Source organism: Ambystoma mexicanum, chromosome 4p (genome assembly GCF_040938575.1).
Source record: "Ambystoma mexicanum isolate Mex_15411 chromosome 4p, UKY_AmexF1_1, whole genome shotgun sequence".
Taxonomy (NCBI): Eukaryota; Metazoa; Chordata; class Amphibia; order Caudata; family Ambystomatidae; genus Ambystoma; species Ambystoma mexicanum.
Window position 1 is genome coordinate 1,254,463,523 of NC_090927.1, and position 13,895 is coordinate 1,254,477,417.

The window sequence follows — 13,895 nt, forward strand, 5'->3', positions numbered from 1 at the left end:
CGCAAAAGATAGGGGAAAGGCTTACACACGCACATTTTCCATGGTTGGTATGAAAAGAAGACATGGCTCACTGGTAGCATTGCTAAGCGGTCTTTGTTCTGCTTCCCTTGCCTGCTGTTTGGAGGTGAAACGGCCTGGACAAAAACAGGAGTCACTGACTTAAAGCATTTGTCAGAAAAAAGCAAGAGACATGAATTGTGCAAATTTCATATTGAGAATATATTACAGCTGCGCATGTTGGGAAGTGCAAACATTGCAACACAGTTGGATGATGCCTATCGCCGGAGCGTGATGAGGCATAATGAGGATGTGGATAAAAACTGATACATCTTGTCAGAGTTAATAGACTGTGTGCGTTTTTGTGGTGTGTTTGAATTGGCTTTACGTGGCCATGATGAAACTGAAGACTCTTTAAATCCTGGTGTATTTAGAGGCCTGTTGGATTTTGTATCCAGCATAGACAGTGCAATGGAACTACACTTAAAAAATGCAACAGTATTCAAGGGCACTTCAAAAACAATTCAGAATGAACTGCTGGACTGCATGCTCACGGTCACCAGATAGATCATTGTAGAGCAGTTAAAATGCACATATTACGTGGTTATTCAGGCAGACGATACAACTGATGTTTCCACTAAGACTCAGTCTGTGCTAGCCTATCGCTACATTGATGAATGATACAGAATTGTTGAAAGGTTTTATGTATTCTCTCATCTGAAAGACTCTAGTGCGCAGACCATTGCTACTGCCATAATGGAAAAATTGGACAAAGTATTCCCTGAAGATTGCCACAAAAAAAAAAGTAATTGCGCAAACATATGATGGTGCGAGTGTAATTAGGGGGTTGTCTGGTGGTGTCCAAAAGAAAGTAGCTGAAGTGTATCCAAATGCACATTATGTACATTGCTATGCACACCAGCTTAACCTCATCATTGAACAGGCTGTTTCAAAATTCTCAGAAGCTCGAGTTTTCTTTTCTGATAACTCTGGCTTCTGTAAAAAAATTTCTCGTTCTCCAAAAAGAACCGCAGTTCTAGATGAGGTATCAGGTCAGAGACTTCCAAAACCATCTCGCACTCGCTGGAGCTACCATATAGTGGAAGCCATATATCAGCACAGGGAAGCACTCCGTACATGCTTTGAGCTCATTATTGAAAGACGGACTGATTTTGAGGGGGTTACTGTGCATGAGGCCAGGGATTCATTCGAACTCTGAAAGAGAAGGAGTTCCTTTTCTTCCTTTTTTTGTTCAATGACATAATGCCCCATGTCGACATTCTATATAACCAGCTTCAGAAGCGAGACATTGACTCTGTGTATGTGCAGAAAGCTACTGCAACTTTTATCAAGTGCATTGGCAGAGTACGTGGAAGCACTGACAATCTGGAAGCTAAACTTCCATCAGAGGCAACTTTTTCAGGTCGCAATGTAAATATGAACACTTTGAATCGTTTGGCTAAAGAAGTATGTGATATTATAGTTACACAAGCCCAAGAACGCTTTGCATTTACTAACCACTTTCAGGGGGCCCAATTGTTGCAGAGTGACCTATTTCAAACACATGGACAGTCTTTTCCCAATGATGCACTGAATGCAATTGTCCAAGCGTACCCCATGTTAAACAAGGAAAGACTGCCCACTGAGCTTTCAATTGTTTATGAGAGACCAGAATTCTGTAGTTCAAGTGGGGCAATTTTTTTATTAAAATAAAGAAGAAGCATTTAGTGAGACAATGCAGTTATTAAAAATTCTGATTACTACACCCATGACAACAGCTGAGTCTGAGTGCTGTTTCTCCACCCTGAAGCGAATTAAAACATTCTTGAGAAACACAATGACTGAGGATCGTCTGAATGCTTTGGCCATGCTGTCCATGGAAAAACAACTAATTCAAGAGATCCCTGACTTCAATACACGGACTATTGATAAATTTGCCTCTCTGAAAAATAGACGTGCACAATTTGTGTACAAACTTTCAAAATGATTGACCAATGAATGTTCTGTTACAAACAAGCTATTTGCAGTTATTTTGTGGGTTACCTTGATTTCTTTGTTTCAATGTCCTTACATATGTTTGGATTTTGTGTAAGGTTGCAGTGATCTATTTGACAGAACAGTGAGAAATGTGAAGTATGTTTGGATTTTATGGTTGTTGGTTGATTATAAAGCACTCAACATAATAAACTTAGTAAACTATTTCTGTTGCATTTTTCTCCATGCAATATGTATGTGCTATTTCTGAGACCTGTGCATTCCACGTGTTGCAACTTTCAGCAACTGAAGCAATGGCAACTCAGCGAGGCAGACAGCCATTAGAGGTAGGACAAATGTCGCATTAATTAAGTGGTTAAAAACTAAAGTAATATTTTAGCTTAGTTTCCCCCTTTCAGAAAATGCCTAAAATCCCACCTTAGTAAGAGGATGAACGCATGTGAATGCCAGTAACAGCATGACAAACATATGTTTCCATCATTACTGACTATATAATGAATTTCTTTATGCATACACCATAGTACCAGCTATTCTCAATACAAGCTGCTGTAAAATACACCATCACACTTGCACACGTAAGAATAGTGTTCCACCATTAATATGTAAAACCGAATGCTTTTTTCATATTTCGGTGGGTTTTTTGGACAGTGAATTGCACATTTTGTAGGCCATTTTTCCAAATATTTCACGGGGGAGAACCCCCCTCGTACTTCCCTTGGGGGGGTGGGCTCGCGCGCTGCATGGGCTTGCTACTAAATTCGCCCGGGAAAATTTACGCCCCACCAGCTTTCAAACTCACCAGCCGCCACTGTTCTGGAGAACTATTAGGTGGGATCTGCCGTCCCTTCTTTCCGTGACTGTGAAGGACCGTTTCTAGTAAGCAGCAGTTTGTGAAAAGTAAGCAGATTTAGGTGATTGGTGTTATAATGAGCACAGATTCAATGTTTTTATTGTCTCTACATGCAATTAAGAGGTTCTATTATTATTACTTGAGATAATGTTAATTGTATTATTGACCTTGCAATAAAGAAACAACATGTCGGGCCCTGCCAAGATTCGAACCTGTGACCGAGAGAGCAGACACATCACTGGAGCAGGCACTTAACCCACTTATCGATCTACGTTCATATGATCGTTTTGCATGTTAAGGTTTATATGTTGCAATATACGAATCATTCGCTAAAGCTTACCTTTAAAATATGTCTTCATCAAATGTGGCAACTTCCCAAATAGTTACTCATGATAAATCAGTGGGGTTCATTACTCTAGTACTTGCGCTGCGGTTTCCGCCCCTTGCAGTTTACTTCATGCTGTAAAATGCATGTTTAAACCACATTCATCATTTTGCAGGTAGGCGTTTTCTGTTGTGCTCTTTTATGCTTTCCAAGTGAATTATATTTATTTTATGTAACATGCTTCTTTAAAGATTTCCTTTACATCGTCAGGTCAATGTGGCATGTGTTTCAATGCGATGCATGTCGGTTTTATTGAACATAAATTACTAGCTTGGCATTTGAGAAACATCTGTGCAGCAGACATTGTACGTTCATAGACAACTAAAGATGGGTTTGGCAGAGATTAATCCTGCTCTCGCCAAACTCGCAAACTGTCGAACTAAGAGCCCTGCCCTCAAATCCCATCTCCCCCCACTCAACCAATCATTGTCATCCTGGGCAAATGCCTTTCCATTGCTGTGCCTTATGTGTCTTCACTACTACAACTGCTGCACCTAGAGATAATTCATTTGAGTCTGCACTTATCAAAAAGACTTACTCGTGGAGGATTTAATGGACTCCTGTGGTGGTGTGGATATATCCAGAGAGAACCAAGAAAACACACTCGACTCACAAGTAAACGTCCCAGAAGTTTGATCAACTTTGTCAGGATGGGGGCAAAGAGGGCCTGCGGGTTCCAAAGGAGCCAGATGATAAATTATAAGGGTTACTAGTGCAGAGGGCACAAACTGTTGCCCCATTAGTACGGTTTATAAGGGTTACTAGTGCAGAGGGCACAAACTGTTGCCCCATTAGTACGGTTCATTACTGAAGATCCTGGATCATCTCGCCTACATCCAGGTTCAACAATCAGGATTCCGCCCCAAGCACAGAACCAAAACTGCCCTACTTGACCTGAAAATTCAAATTTATGCCTTCAAGGACACTCGCAAACCTGCCCTCCTAATTATGCTGGACTTCTCTGCAGCATTCGATCTGGTAGACCACCAAACTCTCTGCTCACAACTTGAGGGGATCCACAGCAACGTAGGTTTGATGGCCCCACTCACTACCAGCTTTCAAAACTGCCATCCAGCTCCCCCCACCAAAAAATTATCTTTGCTGTCTCCCACTCCACACTGTGCAACATTGACCCAGCCTACAAGGAGGTTATCATCAATGGAAACAAAATCCCCCCCTCCGTTGCTGCCAAAACCATATGGCGTCTACCTGGATTCTAACCCTGACCTTTCGCGACAAGTGAACTTGATCGCCTCGTCAGCAGATTACACAGCCAAACTGGTAGATGCCAGCAGGCCCTTCCTCTCCACTCCCAACCGCCTCTCCATTGCAAGAGCCATCACAGGAGCCAATTTCGACTACTGCAACACCTTATTTACTGGTACTTCCGAGCACAACCTGAACAAACTTCAAACGATTCAGAACAATGCTCTCCAAGCGGCCATTGGTCTCTCCAAATATGACCACATTTCGAAAGCCTTGAGAGATGCACACTGGCTGCCCATCTGAGAAAGGATTAAGTTCAAAACACTGTCCCTGGTCCATCGATGTCTCTCCGACACTCCCTCGACCTACCTCTCACGCCGCCACAGAAACTTAAAGACCTGGCTGTTCAACCAACTTTGCTCCTCTTAAGACTCATCACTCTTCCTAATGCATTTCCCCACCCCTCCCCCTTCTTCTTTATCCTCTCAATGTAACTAGCGCCTATATACCAAGGGTTTTGTGCGCTGTAATAAATGCAAAAATAAATTAATAAACAAGTGGGGCAAAGGAAAGCATAATATCTACTCAGCCGACTGAGCTCCAGGAGGGGATCCACAAAAAAGTAGGTTTAATGGCCCCACTCACTACCAGCTTTCAAAACTGCCATCCAGCCCCTCTGCCCCCCCACCAAAATGTTATGGCTGGCTCCGCTCGTGCAGGCTGCCTGTCTCTACACTTCCCCTTTTCCCATAGACCACAAGTATTTCGATACTTTATGTATGCTTGCTGAGGACCCAGGCCAACAACCCTATAACAATTCACCCACAGATCCCCACTTACCGGCATCCTTGACACTCAGTCCAACATGATTCACAAAGATCATGATCTTGACTGCAACTGCGACTGCGACTGTTACCACTATCGTGGCTGCGACAGCCGCAACTGCAGATCGAGATTACAGCACTTGCAGGGGGGTAGTGCCCCTTATCATGCCTGCTGTGCACACTTCCGTAGCTACACCTAAGCCTTGTTGCACACAGGACCTCCTCAAAACTGTGGGTGGTCCTTCTCTTTATTCCATTCCAAGATGGTGTGCACTAATTCCCAACATTGTGAGCTCTCAATCCAAGAGGGCTGTTTTCCAACTTCCTGTTCTCCCTTTCACTTCAAGGTAACTACTCACTATTTAAGAAGCCCTGACCAACACCTCAGTGTGGTTAAATGTGAAGTGTCTTTCCTAACAATGGGCCTCATTACACGGTAGGCGGTAAGGGTTTACCGGTACCGGTAAGGGCACCGGTACTGGTAAACCCTTACCGCCTTACTACGAGTTCCCTTTGCGGGACCCGACCTTAACGGCTGGTTTTACTAGCCGTTAAAGCAGGGTGCCGCAAAGGGACTTTGGTGCTAATTACGGTACCGCAATTTGCGGTACGTAATTAGCTCCTTCCCCATTCCCATTATGCCCTAGGGGGGCAAAAATGGGAATGGAGAAGTGCCTTGGTGAATGGGGAATTACCGCCCCCGCTCACCTTGGAGTAAGGCGGTAATTCCGCCATCCACCAAGGCGGACACGGTAAAATACCGGCAGCAACCATGGCGCTAATAGCGCCATGGTTACCGCCTACCGTGTAATGAGGCCCATTGTTGGCAGTGCCCTCTTGCATTTTTATCCCTTGTTTCTTGCCTTTACTGGGTTATGATAGGGTCAGGTGTGGCAAATCTTTTTTTTTAGGGGGGGGGTTGCCTTTCTTTCCCAAAAGTGTTTTCTTGCTCATGTTTGTACAAATCTTGGTTGAGATGTTTTGTTCCCTTGTGATTTTCCTCTGTGATATTTCCCAAACTGCCAGTGTTCCCACCTTTGTTTACCCTAGCAGGGCTGAGGCACTGGCTGATGGGAAGGATAGACAGCACTTCCCAAAGGGAAAGAAGCAGTTGAAGCTGTCTCGAGTTTGTGGTGCTTTTCACAGATTAAGATGTCAAGAGAATCCTAGTTTTACTGAAGACATGGCCCAGTCCAGGAGCGAGCTGCATCAGTCCAGGCTTTTACAGCAGAAAAAACAGACCTCAAAGAATGAAAATGCTGCCGTAGATCAGGTGGTAGTCTATTGGGATACCATAATGCTAGACCCCCTATGGGCAGGCTGGTGAGGAGGGAAGTTTGATGATAACCCAAGGAAATGCCAAGAATTTCTCAATGCCTATACAGTTGAGTTTACCTTTCACCCTCATCAGTTTAGTACTGATCCAGCCGCCAGGTAGGTTACATCATCAGGAGGCAATGTTCTACCTTGGGCAACACCGATCCCTGCTTAAGAAATTAGAGACTCTTTTTGCAGCCTTTAAGGTTATGCTTCAGTGCTTTGATTGTGTGTGCTGTGTGGATCAAGAATTGGTGGACATACACTGGGGCAACTCTGACATCCTAGACTATGTCACCTGTTTTCATAACTTAGCTTCTGAAATGTGATGGCAGAAGAATACCCAATTGACCTTGTTTCGCCAAGGTCTCGGCGATGAGTTCAAAGGTGGGTAGGTTAGGGTGAATCCTCCTGCCACTATGCAAGCCATGTTTGACTTGGTCTTGCAGATTATCGTCTACAGAAGTGAGGGGCAGAGGCATGGAGGGAAAGAGCCATAACGCTCAGACCTCTTTTTTGCTCAGCTGCAGCACCTTCCCTAGAATTGCGGTGAAGGGGTTCGACAGAAGTACCCGTGCAGATTGGTCTTACCCGAGGTCTGTTATCTGAAGTAGAAAAGAAGAGACATGGAGAAGTGCGGCTCTGTTTATACTGTGAAGGGTCATGAGGTTAGACGATGCACGGCAGGTCCAAGTGCACCGATTGGGAAGTTTGTCGGTCCAACATCTGCTACAAATAAGAGGGTAGGATTTCATTGACATCTCCCAAACACTAGTATTCAGGTCACCACAAACTATCCTTAGAGCTTCATACATGTCGAATCGTATTCTTTGACTACAGCAGCAGTTCCAGCCCTGTTGGAATCTAGAGTTTCCACCATGTATATGGACAAGAGTTTCTGCCATTTCCAGCGTTTGAGCCCAACACACAGCCTGAAATGATTTACATGGAAAATGGCAGCACTCTGTCTTCCAGTCCAGCACACGCCTGGACCCAGGGTCTAGTGTGGACTGTGACAACACATTTCCTTTGATTTATTACCTTCTGCAAAATAACCGCGCTACAATGACAAAACCTTTATATCAACTGGGCAGGGAATCTAATGATGATGGGGTCTAGGTTTTGTGCCCAGAACTGTGGTGTCTCTGGACATTGGGGTGCATGTCCACAAGCTTGGGCAAGGTTTAAGACACCACCCACTCTTTTATTGGTAGAGCGGCTCACAGAGGTATGAAGACTAACACTTAGTTTAAGCCCATCGCTTGCACAACGCCTCCCCATTTGATTGTTGAAAATGCCTTATTCCAGATGCTGTTCTCCCTTTCAGACACATGTGTACTCTCCCAGATACTGACACGTTGATTCTGTGTCAATGGGCCTCATTACACGGTAGGCGGTAAGGGTTTACCGGTACCGGTAAATCCTTACCGCCTTACTACGAGGTCCCTTTGCGGGTTGGGGAATTTAACGCCTGCTTTTTGCAGGCATTAAAAACCAACCCGCAAAGGGACCAGTGGAGCTAATTACGGTACCGCAATTTGCGGTACCGTAATTAGCGCCTTCCCCATTCCCATAGAGCCCTATGGGGCAAAAATGGGATTGGGGAAGGGCAATGGTGGAAGGGGGAATTACCACCCCGCCAACCTTGGAATGGGGCGGTAATTCCCCTTTCCACCAAGGCGGTGCCAGTATTTTACCGGCATGAACCATGGCGCTAATAGCACCTTGGTCCACCGCATACCGTGTAACGAGGCCCAATATCTTGATGAGAACCTTGTACATCTTCTCCATCCCCAGTTGCATCCTCACTCTTCCTCGTGCCAAAGTAGGCTCTATGTAGACTATCAATGAGCAACAGGATTATCTGTCATGCCGCATCCTGGCATCGGTCCACAATGCCACCGTGTTCACGAAGCTGGGCTTGTGCAGGGCCTATCACCTGCTCTGTCTCCGCTCGGGGGAACAGGGGAGGGCAGAGTTCCATACCTCTTTTGGATATTTAGAGCACTGAGTGATGCCTCTCAGGCTTTGCAAGGCTCCCGGGCTATATCCCAGAAGTGTATGGATGCCCTGTTCTCTGATATGTTGAATGCCTTAACGATTGTGTATCTTGATGACATGCCTGTGTTCGCTTGTATTTAGATAAACGCCCACAACACTTGCATACTCTCTTTCCGGGGTTAAGAGAGAGTTATCTCCATATGAAAATTGCCAAATGTCAGTTTGAAATGCCAGCAGCAGATCCTATCTTCAGGTGACATATGCATGGACCTCAGGAAGGAGTCCGCTGTGTTAGATTAGCCTTCACCTACCAGTATCAAGTAAACACACTGTTCATGGGCGTAGCGATTGTGTGCGCAAATTCATAAAGAACCCCTCTACGCACACTGAGAAGATAACCCGCCTCCTTAAGAAGGGAGTGTATTCTCTTTAGGATGAATGGACCAGAAAAGCCGTCACTGCCTTACAAGAAGCCTTCAGTAAAGCTCACATTGTGTGTCACTGTAACAGGGCTCCTTAGTTTATAGTCGAAACGGATGCCTCGGGCAGTGCAATGGGAGCTGTGCTACTACAGGCGCAAGATGCTGGTCTCGAGCATCCTTACTTCTCTTGACAGCTTACCCTCTGTGAGCAGCTATTCTGGATTAGAAAGGGAGCTCTTGGCAATGAAAGAAGCATTTCAGGAAGGCAACACGTTTGTTAGGTTCCCGTTTTTGTTCTGAATTTCGTGCCAATCACAGGAATGGGCTTCAGGGCATGTTGTATTGCTCAGTATGCACTCACGGTCACTCACGAGCTAGGTCCCCAAAACGCCTTAGCCAGTGCACGTTCACACCGCGGTTATCCTGAAGGCTCCGATTCCCAGGCTTCTCGCTCCATGTCTGTGTTTACCACAGACCAGTTTATCATACACCCAAGTTTCCTTGGTGAAATTAAGGGAGAGAGTCAGGATTCGAGCTGTCCTGAGTCCTGCCCTCAGTCTGGTAACAATTCTTGCCTTTTAATATGGGGGACCTCCCCAAAATGTTCCTTTTGTTTATTCCATTCTAAGATTGTGGGCATTGATTTCCAACACTGCGAGCTCCCCATCCAAGGTGGCTGTTTTCCAACTTCCTGTTATCCCTGTCACTTCAAGGTCACTGTACACTATAGAAGAAGCCCCGGGGAACACTTCCATGTATCTCAATGCATCATGTCTTTCCCAACATCATTAGCAGTACCCCCTTGAATATCTGTCTCTTATTTAATACCTTTACTGGCTTAGAATATGGATACGTGTAGGGATTGCTATTTTGAGGGTGTTCTCAATGTTTTTCCCAGAAGAGTTCCTACTAATTTTTGTACACATCTAGAAAGAGAGTATTTTTCCCTTGCAGTTTTCTTCTCTGAGATCTTTCCAAAACTGAGAGTGTTCCAGGCTTTGTTTTCTCCAGCAGGACTGATGAGGCACGAAATGATGGGTCATATAGACGGCACTTCCCAAAGGGGAATAAGGGGGTGAATCAGCCTCCAATTCATCCATTTCAACCACTGGAGCTTGCATTGCTGACATGTCCAAGGCAACTATCGCTTCTACTTTTATTGTCACTTAAACTGCATCCCACTCAGTTTCTGCTTGGGGATCCACTAGTTGTGACTAAACGTTCTCCGATTTGAGTGCTTAGTAGAGAAAGTATGTTTTATTCTTAGCATCATTTGTTGTTGCAAAAGTAACGTTGAGTGCTTGCAATTTCATTGTGAAGGACATGGGTGAGTGGAAGATGAGGTAAAGCCTCAAATGGTTGCCGGTCTTCTTTCTTACTGCCTTTCTGGCCACTGCTCAGCTGTGCTCAGGGCTGTTCCGCACAGCTGACGATGGTGCATATTTGCTTTTTTTGATGCACAAATAAAGTGTGGAACTTTTTTGTGGAACACTGGACATGCAATGTTATGAATATTTAGCATGATAACAAGGTGCATGCTTGCGACACAAATGACTATAAGAATGTGGTTTTATCACACAGTCTCTTCTGTGGCATGACGTCTAAGACGTTTATAGTATTATAACCCATTGGGCAGGATCTGAAGTTGTCCTCTTCCAGATGTGAAATAAACAATTTGCCGTAGTATTATAACCCATTGGGCAGGATCTGAAGTTGTCCTCTTCCAGATGTGAAATAAACAATTTGCCGTAGTATTATAACCCATTGGGCAGGATCTGAAGTTGTCCTCTTCCAGATGTGAAATAAACAATTTGCCGTAGTATTATAACCCATTGGGCAGGATCTGAAGTTGTCCTCTTCCAGATGTGAAATAAACAATTTGCCTTGGCTGTTTGGCTCACATCATACTGAGGGGCGTGCACAGTTGTAACACTTTCCCAAGGTTGTGTACAAAACTTCCCAAAGTTGCAAAGTATTTCTCAGGTGTCATTAACTACACGCAAGTTGGCTTTTGTTGGTATTGAGGTATGTGCAGGATCTAGAAGTGGGTAAATTATCCTCTGGAGGCGCTGTTATTGCCCTCCCCACACCGCTTTAAGCCAAAAATAAATTCTGTTCACAAACTCCTGTTGAACCCAGAAAGTCCAACCAGAGAAATATACCCGCAAAACATATGTTGCTGAAATGATTTCACATATGCTATACGCCATACTGGCCGCAAAAAGCAAACTCTAAATTACATATCAAAACCCCTTTTTAAGTCAAGAGTAAAGGTTTATCTCACAGAAACGTTAAAGTCTACAGAGTGGGAATACGTGGCAAAGGTAGGAACACTCACTGGATAACACTACAATTGCAACCTTCACACTTCAAGTAACAGGCAGGTTACACAAATATCATAGCAGAGGTGAGTGTGACGGTTGGATTAGTGGGGCTCTTTGAGGTTTGACTGAATTTAACTGGTTGAATCCCATTGTACTGTGTTTATGGCCACTTTTTTTTAACCGAAAAATTAAGCAGACCACCAAATCCGTCCCCACCGACCCCTTCAGCCCCCCTTTCTATATACCTACCCTACCATCTATCTTTTAGGCAGTAAAAAAAGATATACAAAAATGTGGCAAAGTGGGATTCGGCCAGTTTGTACACAGAACAAAGTGGGGATTACCGTGTGTAGTGGTATGGCCTCTCTATGGAAAAGCCTCCCTGCCTCTCTTAAACTTGAGCAGAACCATCTCCAGTTCCGCAAGCACCTCAAGACCTTCCTCTTTGCTTCTGCCTTCTCTCTTCCTCTCGCCTGCTTATCCCCTGTCTGATACATGCGCTGGTCACCTGGCAACCCTCTGAATGCACAGGTCCCTGCCTGTCCAGCTGCAAACCCGTGCTGCCTCTTGGCACCCCTGTACTTGTGGTCTTATCTATAACTCTACAGGCCCCTCTCCTGCACTTATTAGACACTTGTTGTCTAATACACTTCTACCACTCGCACTTGCCACCCATTGGCTGCACTACTTGTTGTTTCCTGATTCCTTGTCCTGCACTTGTCCACTCTCCACTCCCCCCCCCCCTTGGCACTTGTCTCCTTCCCGCTCCACTGCACTTGGGCGATCTAGTAAGATCACTGTTTTTGTCCTCCCTGTGTTTCCCCTCCCTTGCCACGCCTTGAAACACTTGTGTATAGGCGCCTTATAAATGCCCTGTCATATCACATGGAGCGAGTGTTTATACTTCTGAATTTTCTGATTGAATTTCTAGTAGTATAGGGTCAGCGTGTGTACCTTAAGTATGTTATTCCGATTCATGCTGTTGCTATTTTATTATTAATGTGTATAACCGATTACTAAAAACATGTAAAAGGGGCATAGGTATCTGAAACTGGCACATCAAGGTAACTGGTATAATCGTAAAGAAATGATCATTTTTGTCCCACAGTATGTCGCTCCACGGACATGCGTAGTCACTCTGGAACTACAATAATTGTGATTTAGCACAGCATAAAAGCATATCAACATAACGTAACATTAAAAAGTATACAGTGCCCATAGCAGACCAACCGCTGCGCCATAGCCTTCTTCGATAACTGCACATCCTGGATCTGCACAGTAAGGCAGGAGCGCGCTTCTTGACACTCGGGAATCTCTCGCTTTTGCAGGTACCCAAAGATATTGATGATGAAGAGCTATTTGGTAGCCATTTTCCAGAAAGGGTTCTGTGAACCTCTCAATTTCAGAGGACCTTCCAATGTTTAGAAACCTGAGGAGAAATGCAGTGTTCAAATGTATAAAATGTGTTATCATGCATGCAACATGCAATTCTACCTAACAAGAAGCTTCCTGGCTAATTGAGGGGGAGGAATGTCCAGAGACGTGTTTACGTACTATGGTAAGCCTTGCACCCCAGTCTGGTCATGGAGATCGCACAGCGGCAGCCTGGGCTCTTCTTAAAAGTATCTTTACCCCCATGCACCGCCCTCATGAGCGACATGGCTTAAGTTCCAAGTCCGAAGATTACACTAAACAAGATGCTGGGGTGTAAGAGGAAAAGCCATCTCTCAACACACCGCCCATGACTAGATGTTAATGTTAATGTTAATGTTAAAGGTATTTGTACTGCGCACCGTCACCACGGGAGTGGTCCCAAGGAAATGCACAAGTTCTTTACCACCAGGACAAAGGGCAGTCATCACCTGAAGCCACACTGTGGTATCTGCTGTCAGCATAGAGAGTACAAGCATGCCCACTGGAGCACTCCTGCACTGAGTGGGGGAATGCCCCAAGGCTTAACCTCAAATGGATCAAAAAGGGAACCAGGCTGGGATTCCAAAAGACTGACGATCAGAAACAACCCCTGCGGAATCCAGTGCACGTGCAACCAGGAGGAATGGAAGAGTTGTGACTCCTGCCTCTCTTGTTACCAGCGGAATGAATACACACCACTCCCAAGCGAGTTACACACATTCTAGAAGAGATAGGATGCACAACAAAGAACAATGTGGGCATATTAGAATAGAATCACGAAACTACAGGTCACAGACATCTGGGAGGCAATGGTAAAATGTCCTCTTTTTATTCTTACTACAATCGTTGTACTCCCCTCTATGGTGCATTAACATGGTGCAAAGATGTCACCCCAAATCGCCAGGTGAAAGAAATCCTGCAGAACCCCTGCAGCAATGCTTATTCCGGCACCCTGGTTTGTCAAGCTGATCCTGATGCACCAGGCTGCCATGTTGACATCAGCACCCAATGCTCCAATGATGCCCCGGAATACCTCAGGCTGCCATGCTGGTCAAACGCCCAGTACTCCAAACTGGTCCACGTGTCTGCATATGAAAGGAATACAGAACCATGTTCAGAAATACTAAAATAAATAAAGCATATACATATCAGGGGCCACCA